General features: G+C 44.8%; 1 protein-coding gene across 9 annotated transcripts in view; it reads left to right on the top strand.

Annotated features, from left to right (window-relative positions):
• The window catches only part of RASAL2 (RAS protein activator like 2), a 127,890-nt gene that overhangs the window by 21,366 nt on the left and 90,765 nt on the right, over positions 1-15,759 (top strand). Inside the window, exon 2 of one of the 9 annotated variants that reach the window (XM_058421702.1) lies at positions 14,983-15,068. The exons of the other annotated variants lie outside the window; for them this stretch is intronic. The gene's annotated coding sequence lies outside the window, so the exon portion shown is untranslated. The remainder of the gene's footprint in view (positions 1-14,982; positions 15,069-15,759) is intronic. 9 annotated transcript variants of the gene reach the window in all.

Genomic DNA, 15,759 nt, shown 5'->3' with positions numbered 1-15,759 from the left:
CAGTGATGCCCTGGTGTTCTATCTTAATTTTTAAAAAGCAACTGGAAAGAAGTGCCTTTCCTGATAAGGAAGTGGTATGAGATGTTTGGAGGTCCTTTTAAAACAAGCATCACTGGTGGTAGCAGCAGCATTTCCTTCTCAAGTGTGTGGTCTGTGCAGTCCTGCAGGCACAGTATCCTCTGTGGTGGTGTGCTGCCCTGATTGAGATATCAAGCTTGCTCCTGTCAATGAAGTACCAGGGAGAGAGAGAGAAATTAAGCTGTCTTTTAAACAGAGTTCCAGACAGGGGAATGGATCTAGTTCCTCATACCAGATTCTCTGTTTCGTAATCAAGCGCCTTGATTGGTGTCTGCGCTCTGGTAGATGCCAAGGGCAGCCGTGTTGCAAGGGTTTAGCCAGCTGGGATTGAGGTCAGCAAGATGCCAGTCTGAGATTTCATGTAAATCTACCCTGCAGATAACAACACTCTTAAGGCAGGGTGGGGAAAAAAGAGCAGAAGGAAAAGGGGATAAACTTGCCTTTCTCTCAGGCTTTTCCGAAACTTTCTAGTGGGCTACCCAGCTTGAACCCGGTAACTGATGGTGCCTGGAAAAAAATACACAAAGTTTAAATTTGTAATAAAACCAAAAATAAACTTTCCTTCTTCCCAAAACCTCAGCACTTTCCAGAGTCCTCCAGATGATCATATTAAATAACTGATAACATCTGGATACAGTTGAGGCTGCTGGACAAGTCATCAGTATTCCAAAAAATTCAGTAGTTGTAGTGAAAGAAGAATACACTATGTCTGCAGGGGGGTTCAGTCTTTCAGTCCCAGTGAAATGTCCCTGACAGCATTGTGTTTGCTATTGGGAGCTGTCACGTTGCTTTAAAACAAAACAAAAAACCCAAAAAACAAAATAAAGGAAAAAAAAAAAGGCCAAAAAGAAGTAACTAAGAAGGACTATATCTGTTCAAGCCTGTTTATTTACAGCCACTGATTTATTTATTTCTTCAAGACCTTTTTCAATAAAATTTTGCTTAATGATGTTTAATAAATTGTGTGGAACACATGGGGGGAAAAAAGAAAGTAACTACTTTTCTTCTTTTTCTTTTCTGTTGAAGTCTTCTCATTAAGGAGTTGGTTGGGGTTTTTCCTCTCCTTTGTATTTATTCAGATTCAGGAACAAAGGTTTCTACTACAGGCTCTCAGTGTTGTTGAGACCTTCTGGGAAGGTCTATGCTATGTGATATGAGCATTTTGGATCAAAATGCCACAGTATATGAAGGGCTGAGCATCCTTCTTTCCTCTGTTCTGGTGCTCTTTGATACCAAATGGTTCTCTCATAATTCACAAGTGTTACCAGCCTCTGTGTTTTTGGGATGCTTTGCTTTTTAGCAGGGTGCAAATTAAACAAAGGAAAAGGATTATTTGAGACAGGACACCACTTGGTAAATACTTCATGTCAGTTGTGGGACAGTGACGGGGCCTTTGGGCTCTTCTCTGAGTGGGCCCAACCTCTGCCTGAGCCTGCCAAAACTGGTTTTGCAAAGGGAGTCACAATTCAGGAACCGAGAGAAAAACAATGGGTCTCTAGATTAAAAGTCAAACTCTCTCGAGGGAGGAAATTGTAGCTGAGAAGGTGTTTGGGGAAATAAGTTTGATGAAGTCACCCATAAAATCACTTGCAACAGCCAGGTCCTGTAAGAGGTGCAGCTGGGTGGGATATACAGTCAGAGGACAACCAGTTGCCCTCCACTGTTTTTATTTTTCCTAAAAGATGTGCTGCCTGTGCCATAATTAGCTGGAGCTGCTGGGCAGAGGCTCCTGCCCTGGGCAAGACTGTAGGCTGAGACCTGCTAAAACAGTGGTAAAACTTGGGAGCTCCTGGGCTTCAGAGCTGAGGTCTGAGGGAGGTGGCCTGAAGATGAAAGGGGTGAGAGAAAGACACATCTGCCGTGCTTCAGCCACAGTCTAGATGCTCAGAAGGGATCAAATCTTGTGTTCTACCAAAAACCACGCGAGTTTAATTCTCTGGGAGTCACTGAATTGTCCACTCACTGTTTTGGTGCTTGGATGGGTAGAGAGGGTGTCTTTCCATGCCTATAATCCTGTTTACTGTTCAAGGAAAAATCCACGAAAATGGACGGTTTTCCTCTCCTCAAGAAGCAGAACTTGGTAATCCTCCTGCAACTGAGATCTGTGGTAAAAGTGCTTAGGCACTCAAACTAACCACAGGATGGTGTGAGGCGTGGGGTTTCTCCAAAGTATGCAAACAGCTTTACACGGAAAAGCTTGATCAAAAGTCCCCCAGGAAATGTCTGCTTGGACAGAAATCCTTGTCACAATGACTGAAACCCAGGAGGCCTTTTCTGTGTTGTGAAATACACAGTGGGAGAGGCACGCTTTGGACTGGAACCAGGAGAACCCAGGGGTGCACGTTCTGTCTCTCTTCTGTCCACGGAGCCAAGTCCTCTGCTTCCACAGCCTCGCTCAATTAAAAGCACTTCCACTTTCCTCTGAAATACTTGGAGATTATCAGCTTTTTTAACAGTTTGTCTTCCTTCTAACGCTTGCCTGGCCCCTTGCGTTTTGCTTCATCTCTGTGCCAGAATGGCAGAATGGTTCCCTTCTTCAGGAAGTGCTTAACTCCCCAAAGAGGACCAGTTGTTTTCATGGCAGCTTGAAGAGGGAAGTGGGATTTAAAAAGAAAAGAAAAAACAAGATCTGGATAAATATTTTCCAGTTGGTCTCACAGTCTAGGAAGCATGTTCAGACACTGTTTCATCGGTTCTTGGCTGTGGAAATCCCTCCTGGATGGACTCACTCATCCTCTTAGGCGATGAAAGGCTGCTGAAGCCCAGGAGAGCTGCGTCCTTTGGCTGTGCCCAGAGCCTTGGCTGGATGCAGAGCCTCCCCGGAGTGCATGGCAGGCTTTCTGCATCCCGCTGCAGCCTGGCTTTGGGGAGGAAGGGCACAGATGGAGTGGGCAGCCAGCAGGAACAGCAGAGCTCCTTCCTGGTGCGCTGCGTGGGTCTCCCCAGGAGCAGCCTGGGCCGGGTTTGGGTGTGAATGAAGTGCTTTTGGTGCATATCTGCTGATTTCCAGCCACTTCTAGAGCCAGGCATTTGGAACCAGCATTTCCACTGGCATGTGCAAAGCCTGAAGGTAAAAGGTCTTATACTCACTATTATTATTACTATTATAATTATTAATCCTACTTAAGAAATCAAAGAACATGCTAATTTCTAGTAAATATCTTAGCTTGAGGAAGGAGAAGTGTCGTTCTGATAAACTTGTTGATTTGAACATACCACGATACGGGCAGGAAGAAGATAAGGAAGGAGCTATGCAGACCAAGCCTTGGATCCCAGGGTTGTGGGTGAGCAGCTGCACCTGTTCTTGTTATTTCTGAGTGTTACCGGTGACCCTTTCACACTCTTGAGAATGGGGTTGTGAGACAGTTCTCAGATAACATTTATTTCGCTGTCGCTTATCTGGATCTCCGGGTGGTGTGTGTTTAATTGTAGACTGATGACAAAATAATCCCTCAGTAGAATGCCTTACCTATATCTTCCCTGGATATCTCTGTTTTGGTTTGAGGGGGTGAGGGTAAACACAGGCTTCTTTTATTTTGGGTGTGTTTAGTTTTCACAATCGCTCTCTTGTTAATATAATATATTCTTATTTTTTAAAGACAATTCTTCAGAGTTCCTTCCTTCTCTTTCGTCACCTGGATAAAGATATGTTTCTTCAGTCTTTTCATTTTGATTTCAAGCTTTCATTCATTTTATAGAGGATTTTTTCTGCCTTGAGTGAGAGAATATTTTATATCCTTGCTTTTCCAGAATTGTTTGGGTTTTTTTTAATAATTCACTGAAGTAATTTGAACTCTATGCTCTTTTTAAGATGTTTACACTGTAGGTTTATTAAATTTCATTTCTTACATATTTCCATATAAACTTATCTAGAGAATTGTATTCTCCCATTTATAACTCAAAACCAAGGCAGTTCCCTGTTCAGTTTTTTTTCAGCAATTCCCAAAATACAAAGCTGTTTCTTCCTGAATAGGAATTTAGTATTTATTACTCATTGGAGCAGCTCTTCTGTATTCATGTTTTTAAAACCACTTGCTCATTTTAGAAGCCCTCCTACTGACTCATGTTCCTCCACTCCCAAATCTCTTTTGCTCTTAAGTAGTTTATTTTTGGTGGGGTTTTTATTAGGGAAGTTTTACACAATTGAGCTTATTCATGTGTTCCTTTAAGTGCTGTGCAAATGCCTTTTGCTGTGAAACCTGATGTTGTTGTTGGAAGGTGTAGGCTTAATATTCAAAACTCTTTCACCTTTAATTATCAGAGCAGATTCAAGATAGCTTCTTGTACAAAATTCCTCGTTGCATTAAACTGTAGTTGTAAATGTGAAAATGACCCATTGCTGCCCGGTTTCTCTCTCTTTTTTAAACTGCAGCGTGGTCTCGTGTTAGTAAATGTTGTGTTAACATGGTATATTTGAAATTACAGGGGTCTGGGGCTGCACAGGGAACATTCCTGGCATTTGATAGTTTTAAGTATCACTTAAACATCCCTCCCCGCTACTTTCTTCTGCCTGGTTCATCCCAGGCATAGGAATGTTTACTGTGGGCTATAGGCTAATACTATGCAGCTGAATATTTATGAGCACAAGCTAATTACCCATAATATCCAAAGCCATTAAAATCATGCTCATCTGATATTAATTCCACTTAACGGCCAGCGTCTCTATGCGAGTAGTTGCGGTCATTTCAGCCTTGACTGGTGATTTTCTTGTATGGAACCCCCAGACCACTTTGTCAGAATCCCAAAGTTCACATTCGGTGGGATGAATGAGGATGTTTACGTTTGTAAGAGCTGTTTTGTGACTCGTGGAATCACGGGTGTTATGTTCCAGGTTGCTTTCTGCCATTTTTGTGGTCGGTATCCGTGGGACTGTCGGGATGCCGGACTTGATGCTGCTCGTGCAGAGCAGTGCATGCAGCTGGTGCATGCAGCAATCTTATCTGTGATTACCTTGATCATGCGGAATTATTGCGTGGGAATTATCTGAGGAGAGCGTATCATGTCCTGGAGACGTCTCCAGTGTTTTCTTAGCAGGGAGAGGGGGTTTGAAGAGATGCAGCTTTCTTAGAGGCAGCCAAAAAGTGGAAGTGTGGAGATTAGGAGAAAGGGCTCCTGGTGAAGCAAAGCTCTGGGGTTTTGGTGGGAGAAGCTTTTCCTTTGATAACAGGCCAGGCAGGGTCGAAAGGAGGAGGCTGGAGGAGGAGAAGCAGTCTTTGCTTTCCACAAAGGAGAAGCTGTGTCTGGAGCAGGCGGATTTGGTGTCTTTGACAAAGCTCTGTGTTCCAACTCTGGAGTCTCCAGAAAGAAAAACTTCAGCTGTGAGACCCACCAGGGAAGGATGTCCCGGGGGGCAGCGGGAGATGCTCACAGCCCAGGGCTGTCTGTGGGGTGTCAGCACCTGCCCCACAGCCCAGGAGGGGCCCACGCTGGTCCTTGTCAATCCCCCTGAGGGGTCAGCAAGCCCAGGCTTGGAAAGCATGAAAGAAACTGTGTTAGACTCTTCTCAAAATTCTGTGTTTTTCTAAAAGACAGACCTAAATCGCAGCTGCCAGCGGGTGCAGAAAAGGGAAGTGTAGCCAGTGGTTCAGTTCCTGCTAAGCTTATTTGACACTGGAAATGGGAGCCTTAACTCTTCCTGACACACATACCTTTGGGGTCTGTAGGGAGAGGGTGACTTCTGTGCCGTGGTAAAGTTTTCTTCAGGCAAAGCTCCCTGGTCTGCATCTCCATAAATGCTGCCTGTAATGGAACTTGGCGCGAGATGAGAATTGCCTGCGTGCTTACAAAACGAGCGCTTCCTAGGCACGTTGACCCTTTTTTCCTTAAAATAACAAACCCGGAGGAAAGTATTTGGGTTGTAGGCCTTTGGTTTTCTTCCAAATAACCAATGGTGCAGATTTGCAGTGCTAACAGTATGTGATTTAGGACTCAAAGCAATGGCATTTTAGAAGTAAACATGTGCGAGATTATCTCTGTGCACTTATTTATCCCATTACTTTGCTATAGAGTTACTTGATTGCTTGCTTTAACTAATTAACTTGTGTTATCATTTAGCCTTATGCTTTCTGTGGTGATACTTTCTCTGCGGTAGTTACTCAAGAGACTCTTTAGACTCTTCTGAAATAAATACTTCATAATCCTGTAAAACATCACTTGTTTAAAGGAAGCTGTTTATGTAAACAATAGGCTAATGCATGAAACTCTTGACATGTTAGCATCGAAACCAACTGTCCCCCAAGTCGTTTTGTTCTTACTCTGAGGAAGGCTGAAGCTCGACATCTGGTCTTCTGTGGGCGAGAGAGCTTTTTACAACTTACAGGACCGCTTGTTCAAATGAAGTTAAAAAATATTTCCTACAGAGAAGGTGACAGAAAAAACCCCTACCGAAATAGTTTCTTAAAGAAGCTCATGTTTTAGAGAGCAGGCATTCTCTGTCTTTGTGCCTTATGGAGAATAAGCTGGTCATTTTAATCTGTGCATTTGGTATAGAAGATCCTTCTCAAAATAGGGGAATTTATTAAGGAGACGTAGTGATAGGATTGGGGTTATGGTTTTAAACTGAAAGAGGGCAGGTTTCATTTCCATATTCAGATGACATTCTTCCCTGTGAGGGTGATGAGGTCCTGGCACAGGGTCCCAGAGAAGCTGTGGCTGCCTCATCCCTCGAAGCATCCAAGGCCAGATCAGACAGGGCTTGGAGCAACCTGGGACAGTCACACGTGTCCCTGCCCAGGGCAGAGAGGGGAACAGAATGATCTTTAAGGTCCCTTCCAATCCAAGCCGTTCTGGGATTCTATGGTTCTATGAAAGACCACTTCCCTAAAAACTGCTGCAGAGAGGAGCCAGATGAGTGACAGTGATGTGTGAGAACAGGGGTGAGCAAACCCACTTCTGCCGTCAAATGCATTTATGTGTGTCAGCTGTCACCACACATCGCTGTTGATGCTGTCTATAGGTTTGAGACTTGGGAGATCAGTGGGTTTTTGAGGTTTGAATCCTAGTTCTTGAGATTGTTAATTGTGTACAAATCTCTGGTTCTTTTTGCCCTTCCTTGCCACAGACCAAAGGTGCAAGAAAGTACTCTGTCAAGTCCAGTGGCAAGTTGTAAGCAGACCTGCTTATTCATTTTATATCTGACTTCAGCCGCTGTTGCATGTTTTATAGGTATTGAAGAACTTTCCTGTATCCCATATTCTGACTACTCCCAAGTAAAATCTTCTGAGACTGTCAGATATTTCTGTGGTGAGGGAATGGTCAGAGCTTTAGCTGCATCTCACTCATCCTTCTACTTGCACCTATGAATTTACAACCCATTTTCGTAGAAAAAATAGTAGCCCTTTTGGTGTAGATACTCTTAAAAGCAATTTTCCTCTTAACAGTCATTTAGTGACACAGATGCTTTGGCAGGCAGGTTTGGCAGGTTTTGACAAAGTACCACAAAAAAAATCTGCCAAAATTCAAACTCTTGCAGTGTGTCTCCACCTACCTTCTCTCTCCCATTAGCTCTGGCTGCACTTGTACACGGGAAGAGGCTTTGTTGGCGGCACACATCCAGGCAGTGCCACTGAGAGGACTGCCTGTGAAGGGAAGAAGGTGAACACGCAGCTCCAAACAGCTCCCAGTTGCCTTCGGTTATCTCCACTCACTCACTGCTTTTTTTATCATTCCTGATGGGGTATTTTGGCTGTGGCCTGTATAAATAGCCTCTCTCAGTAACCACTTCCTCTGCCAGCTTTGTGAAGCAGTGAATCCTTGCATGCCTGATGTGCTGTGGTGCTGCTTTTGCAGGCTGGGCTGGCTGAGTGTGTGGCGCTCAGCGAGGGGAGGATTCTGGCTGCACTGTGGTTTATTTGTAGGTTTCCTGTCAGCCCTCCTGTAGCCGATAAAACGAGTGTGGTTCAAGCCATTGATGTCTTGTATGACATGTCTCGTGTTCCTTTATTGAGGTGGTACTGAAATGATACTGAGAATTGCTCTTTCAGAAATTGGGATGAAGTTTTGAAAAGGAGCGGGGAAGGAAGGGATAAGCGTTCGGTCTGTTGTGGCAGAGACAAATCATTGTCTCGATGTTGGTTTTCATTATTTCCAGCTGTGCCTTCCACCCCCACTTGCACGTGCAGCTGTCATACGATAATTTGGCTCTTCTTTACGGTAAAGCCGTGGTAGGGCTGACCCGTGTAGGTAAAAGCCTTTCAGTCCAGAGGAGCTGGTTGGCGGCACAGGGCATCGGGGGAGCCTCGAGCACCCTGGCAGGGTGAGGCCCTTGTGGGGCTGGGCATCGAGGGGTTTGTGTATCTTTTATGTGTCTTTTTTGTATCTTTCACTGTTACTGCATTATCTCAAGAAAATGTCTGAGGCAGTGCCCTCCTGGTACTTCAGCAAAATCAGTGTATGTGGTTAATACTAAGGAAAGAGCAAAGCCACACATGTCAGGAGAAGGCAGTGCATGGTTTTCTGCATCTTGACCCTGCAGAGACAAATCCTGTGCATGGACGGATCCTGAAAAATCCAAACTCAGGCTGGTGCCCTCCTTCACACTGGAGGGCTGGGGAGCTGGGACTGCTGTGGGGAGTGCCCAGACCCAGCACAGCGCTGCTAATGCTGTTGTTCCCCCTCCTCAGAGAGACACAGAACTGCTGTGGGGAGTGCCCAGACCCAGCACATCTCTGCTAATGCTGTTGTTCCCCCTCCTCACACAGACACAGGACTGCTGTGGGGAGTGCCCAGACCCAGCACATCTCTGCTAATGCTGTTGTTCCCCCTCCTCACACGGACACAGGACTGCTGTGGGGAGTGCCCAGACCCAGCACAGCGCTGCTAATGCTGTTGTTCCCCCTCCTCACACGGACACAGGACTGCTGTGGGGAGTGCCCAGACCCAGCACAGCGCTGCTAATGCTGTTGTTCCCCCTCCTCTCACGGACACAGGACTGCTGTGGGGAGTGCCCAGACCCAGCACAGCACTGCTAATGCTGTTGTTCCCCCTCCTCAGAGAGACACAGGACTGCTGTGGGGAGTGCCCAGACCCAGCACAGCGCTGCTAATGCTGTTGTTCCCCCTCCTCAGAGAGACACAGGACTGCTGTGGGGAGTGCCCAGACCCAGCACATCTCTGCTAATGCTGTTGTTCCCCCTCCTCAGAGAGACACAGGACTGCTGTGGGGAGTGCCCAGACCCAGCACAGCGCTGCTAATGCTGTTGTTCCCCCTCCTCACACGGACACAGGACTGCTGTGGGGTGTGCCCAGACCCAGCACAGCGCTGCTAATGCTGTTGTTCCCCCTCCTCACACGGACACAGAACTGCTGTGCTCACTGCTTTAGCTGTGCTAACGAGGGATTTTCAGCTGCTCTATCCACAGCAGCAGGGAGGAGGTTGCCACAAAACCTGCCCGAGGAGCTCATTATAGTGACAGTTCCTTAGCTCCTGCTTGGATATACTCTAAAAGGGGAAATATGTTTTCCCTTCTTCATTGTGGAGTTTCTTCTGAGCTTTCTGTGAACGCTTCATGCCTAGAAACAGAAGTGAAGGCCCTTAAATATAATTGTAAAATGCATTGTTATTTTTTCTGTGGGGCATTATACGTGTAGGGCAGGAGTTTTGAGTTACTTTGACAAAGGCCATGAACGGCTTAAACGTACTAATTGAAAAATTTCTGTTTGTACAGGAACCAAAACAATTTATTGGGTGCATATGTAACATCTTGTTGAGGCAGCAGCCACCAAATGCAGGAGCCTGGCTGTGCTGTGCAGCATATGTGCCCAGACTTCTGACATCTTCCTACTGTTACTGTGGAAACTATGATTTCCAACACGGCCCTGGAACAGGGGGTTTTTATCTGCAAAAGGGGACAAGGTGTGCAGATGAGAAGGAAACACTCCTATGCAGTGTGAAGCACTGCACTGTACCGGATTTGCGTGGTTGTGCTTGGTGTGGAATTGTTCAAATGGATGTAGATGTGCTTATTGTAATTTTAATGGTAAAAATCCAGGTGGGCGTGTTAGAAATGCACTGAGACGTGAGGAGACCTAGCCTCAGAAATGGAAACTAGGGAGCACAAGTGAAAGAGAAAAAAAAAAAAACATCCCTAGAGAGTCAGACATTTCTGAATTATCAGGTACACAGAAGGAAAAAAGTGCCAGCACAGAAGCTCATCAGACTCCCTCCCTGCCCCCAACAGGCCCGGCCTGAATTAAAAACACACACAGCAATCTCCACTCTGAATAACTTCTGCATGGCTATATCATTTCAAAGAGAAATGCTTTCAGGGTGATGATAGGTTTTGTCTACATCTGTAATGTCTCATTTGTCTTTGGATACCCAACAGCCTTCGCTTTGTTTATTCAGAGCTAAGCAAACATGAAGCTGAATGTACTTTCCAATGATCAATGTAAATCAATGTGAAAAATGGAAATCATTATAAAACATACACACACATATATATATTTAGTGAGGTTTGCTAGATTGATTGCTCCTAAACCTAGAGCTTGGCTGCTCTTACGTGCAGAGAATTCACAAAGAGACAGCCATAGCCCAGGGACAGTGAAGTGTGGTCACTGATGGATAAAATAAAATTCATGTCTGTTTGCATTTTAATGGATTTTAATCACATGAGAGTTGGGGGGGGTGGGGGTGGGAATAGAATTTTTTTTTTCTTTTCATCATTGTGTGTGATTGCTTCAGGGCTAACTAAAATGGTCCCAGGTACTGAGATACCGTTTTCAGTTCTTGTGCTCTTGTTAAATAAGGATTTTGCGAAAACAAGGGATGTGCACAATCATAATTAGTCGCTGAGAGCAGGACAAATAGTACTGGCCTGTAGATGAGGCAAGGAAAGCAGAACTTAAAGTTTTTGGCAAACTAAGTAATGAGGAAATGAACAAGATGCCATGGATGGCTTTTATAACCAGAGATTAACAAAAAGAAACTTGACATCCATCAGGGTTTGGGGGGTAGGGTACCATCCAGCTCTAACCATGTGGAAGCAGCACCATCTGTCTCTGGCATACTAGAACTCTTGAAAAAAGGGAGTTGTTCCTTAGTCTTTCACATCTTTGGTGCTGCCTCTCATCTGTTTGTCATTCCTGCTGTCTGTGACATGATCTTCATACGTATTTTAAGCGTTCTTGCTTTGTGCTGCTGGCAGGGACCAGCTCTGCCCAGTTCACCGCTCCTTCCTGCTGTCCCTGCTCCTGCTGCCTCATTCCTGCTTTGGCAGCTGCTTGTTTCCTCTGGAACTCCATTCTTCCAGTTCCGTACTGGGTGAGATTTATCCCTCAACCCCCAGAAATAATTTTTTGTCCAGGAACACCATTGCTTAGGTCAGCTAAGCCAGGTATTTTGTGCTAATACTGTCACTAAATAATAATAATAATAATAAAAAAAGGTGGAGAGGAGCAGAGTATGTGTAAAATGCCAAGGTGTTTTATGAAGGGCAGAAAATTGGGAGGCTCAAGCTTTTTTGCCCTGTATTTTCTTTTGTTATGTCACTAAGTGGGATGTTTGTGTCTGTTTATACTCTGATTTCTTGTGTGTTTTGAAATCTCATTGTACTCAGTGGTGGAAAATTGGCTGCTTAAGTAAAGGCATGTTAAGGACAGCTCTCTACAGTAGCTGGAAGGAAATGCTTCTCGAATGTATTGTCCAAGTTGGTTCTGGTTAATAGTCTCTTGGGTATGTGAACTTTCCTTGGCTTCTCCACCCATCTTCTGGCAGCAAACAGAATTCTTAGCATTTCAATTTAAAAATAAAATAATTAATAGAAATCTGTGCTGCCCTTCTAAATTGTTTCCCAATAGGAGTGAAATGTACTTCAGTGATAACTCATAAGATCACTTGTGTGGGTTGATTGTTCACACTGGGGAGGGGATCCCCACAAAACAGCAGCATAAAGCAAATCTCTTCAAAATATTATAATTATTGTGTTTCTATAAATTTCCCCTCTCCCTTTCCCCCTGGTCTGGTTGGGTTTACTGTTATGAGATGCAATTGTTCACCAGGACTGCTAATTAGATGTTACCAGGCCTGTTTCTGCAAGGTTGTGACCTATAAATTTCTGTTTAGCATTGCTGTAGGACAGACATTTTCTCTCCACTGATTATTATTTATCCTTGCTGAGTTCATGTGTTCTCCTTCTAGGATTTTGGAGAGAAGTGCCTGTGGCTTTACCCTTTGGATAGAAAGGGGTTTGGATTTGCCCTGGGAGATTTGTGCTCTCAGTTTGCAAAGAATACGGAAGGGAGGGCATTTGGGAACAAGTGCATGTTTGTGCTTAGGCATTAGATGTAAATATAAATTAATATATATATATATATATATATATAATTTTTTTTTTCAGTATAAAAATCTAGTTTGAAAATACAAATCAGCTAAAAAGCAGTGCAGTGAGGAACAGATGGTTTGGCCTTCCTGAGCTTTATATTTTACAGGTTTTGGGGAACAGAGCAGGAGTAGGGAGGAAGAAAGTGAGAAGGTGAGGGCTCCAGGGTAGCAACTGTTTGGGGCAAGGCTGTGGTCTTTATTTGTCACAGCCTAAGCTACTGGGAAGAGAAGGAAACATTGAGTAGAGGGAAAACCCAGCTGAAGAATACCTGAAATACTGCACCCTACCTCCAGATCCTTTTAATTAGCCAGCCCATCCTCAAAGGATACATTAATCATGCTGCTTGGGGTTTGCCCAAAGCCTAGGGAACCTGCTCCACCTGTTCAGGTGGGACCTCAGGAGCCTTGAGCTCAGCAGAGCACAAATCTCCGCACCAAGCTGGCCTGCAGGAAACATCCTTCCCCTGGCCCAGGGTTAGCTCAGCACTTGCAATTCTCTGCCTGGCACTGTCACTTCTTCCCGTGTTGCCTCTTTCTTTCACAGCTGGTTTCCCACAACACAGAATCCTGAAGTGGTTGGGGTTGGATGGGATCTTAAAGATCCTTTGGTTCCAGCCATCTGCTGTGGGCAAGGACATCTTCCTGTGGATGGGATTGTTCCAAGCCCTGTCCAGCCTGGTTTTTGAAACTTCCCCACACAATATCATGCAGAGTTAGCACGAAGAAAGAAATCAGCCACTCTATTCTGAAATTTTGGAACAAAATGAAGCTTGATTTGCCAGTCCTGACGCTGTGTGGTAATGAGGAGAGCAAAGCACTCTGAGTCAGGAGGCTCCTGAGCCTTGATGCCAGCCTGCAGCTCGGTGTCCTGCTTTGACCAGCTTGGTGGTGACCTCCTTATGCTTAATCAAAGGGGATTTTTCTCCCCAAGCCAGCTTCCCTCCCTAAACCAGGTGCAGTAGCTGGGTTGAATTACACAGGGAAACCAACCTCACGTAACTTTTAACTGAAGGTTAAAGGGCAGAGCTGATGAAAGAGGTACTACAGGTCATTGTCGTACTGCATTGAATGTAGGATTCAGGTTATTTGCCACAGGACATCCCTTTCCATAAATCTAAATATGGCTCAGGATCCCCATTGCACTTTCAGAAAATCCAGTCTCCTTCCTCCAAAGTTTTGCATCATTACCATTAAATGATGAAAAAGTCCCACCTTTTGTATTTTAGCATTGATTTGCTGAGATGCATGAAGACTTTTCAGATGCTAGTGAGGAAAACAGAATGAGGAGCGTTCTGGTGCTTTTCAAGTAGGTCAAATCAACAAATTTGTGGGTAATAACCTGGTGGTTCCAGGTTCTTCTGAAAACATTCTGAAGATGACAGAAGGAAGCAGAGTGGGTCTGTCTAAATAGCAGAGGGAATACTGCTGGGCTTCTTGTACATTATATTTGAACCCCTTGAGGGGGCCTCTTACTAAGTAATCTGTTTTAAGTGTTTAAAATACAAAAGCTAACTTTAGCCTATATGCCTGAATGACCTGGTTAATATGCAAAAACATGCACAATATTGCAGCAGATTTTAGTGTCCTGTGAACTCTCCCTTTGACAAGGGAAATAAACTCCCCTCTATGAGACATCAGCAGGGCACATAACAACTCTTTTCCTGCTTCCCCATAGTCTGTTGAGGCAAGAAAAAACCCAAACCTAAAAGAAGCACCTAATTGCTTGTGCGTCTACCCAGGCATCAAGAAACATTCAGGCTGAAAATAGCTAAAGTTGTACAGTAGCAACTGGCTGTGCAGTGGTGACAGGGTGAGTGTTTAAAACACCATGTGAGATCTTCACGTTTTGGGGTTTTTTTTACATATTTATTTTTCCCTTATTCTTTCTTGTCATAAACATCACCACACACAGGGATTGGTTGGTTTGAGATAACACAGGGTGTGTTTCTGTAGAGGTGGGTTTCAGAGGTGGGGAGTTCAGCAATCCTGCCATTGCTCTGAGAAATGAAGTTGATAGGGTGACATCAGTGACAATGAAAATACTTGGTTTCTGGAAAAAAAGTCAAGGGTGAAAGCTTCTCTAAGAGGCAGCCTGCATGGTGTAGTTGAGGCTGCACTGTCTCATTTCCTGCTCTGTTCCTGTGGCTCTTTCTTGTCTCCGCAGAAATGCTTCCCTACCTTTGCCCTTTCCGTACCTCCCTCCTTGACAGGAAAAAGCAGAGGGGTCCTGCTCTTTTGAAAGTGGTTTGTGACAGGTGAATGTCATCTGGCTGATGCCTTCTTGGCAAGGGTAGGGGTAAAGCAGTCTGTGAACTTCGGTGTTGCTGCTTTTGCCAAGCTCTGTGCATTGCTTGTGCCACGCATCTTTAATTTTGACCCTGTATACTGGTACATTTTTGTGTGTGTGCACCAAAAATGTGTCCAGGAACTGAGCAGCTTTTGCTTTTAAATTGTTTTGTTGGTGGGTTTTTTTGTTTTTCTTGTTTTTTGGGGTTTTTTTGGTACAGCTGCCTTGGGCCAAGGTCCTTTTAAAGTTCAGGGTGTTTTTTCTTTTGTCCTCTTCCTGCACTGCTGCAAAAAATAAAGAATGAAGAGGGAACAGCCCACTCTGGATGCCTGGTGCTGAAGAGACTGTGGTTGGTGAGAGCAAGCACTGCAGAGGAGAGAGCAAGGTAAAGGGCAGAGAGCTGGATAAGAAAAGGACCATGCATAAATTAAGAGGGAAATCTGCAGACTTTTTTTTTTTTTTCTCCCACGAATAATTAACTTTTCTGCCATTCTCCATTTTCTGCTTTCTAAACCTCTCACGAAAGCCTCTCCTTGCTTTGGGGAGAAGTGTCACTTGAGAACCTTCTCAGAACTTGGCAGCTATGTAATAGGGACATGTAATCTTTTATAATCCTCTCTACAGGTTTGTAATAACCATTTCTGTTTTGAGATTCAAAAGTGTTTTGTAGGCCAAGTGGGAATTTAACTGTGAGAGAAAAATGTACTTAATATTCAGGAGCAAAGATGAGTGGTCCTGGGCAGGGAACGAGACCTGAATAAGAAGGAAAGGAAACCTGCCTAAGCATTGAAGGAAGGGTCACAGCAATGGCTTCAAGCAACTGCGGGTCATTTGAAATCCTAGTTATCCTGGGAACCAAATTGTTTTTCTCCAGGGACAGCAGCTTCTGTGGTGGTGATGTCATGAGAGCGAGGAGGCTGCACAATGAGCCCTTGTTTGCGGGCGCGGGGGGCCGGGCCGAGCGCGGGGCGCACCTGCGTCTTCTGCGCGATCCCCACCTCGACGGGGTTGTGATGCCAGGTCCCGCTTCGAGCGCACGGTCGTTGGAAGCTGCTGGCACTGATCCGTCTGGGAAG

Source organism: Hirundo rustica, chromosome 9, assembly GCF_015227805.2.
Source record: "Hirundo rustica isolate bHirRus1 chromosome 9, bHirRus1.pri.v3, whole genome shotgun sequence".
NCBI classification, from domain to species: Eukaryota; Metazoa; Chordata; class Aves; order Passeriformes; family Hirundinidae; genus Hirundo; species Hirundo rustica.
Note: the sequence above shows the minus strand (reverse complement) of the source record. Positions and strands in the feature narration are given on the sequence as shown.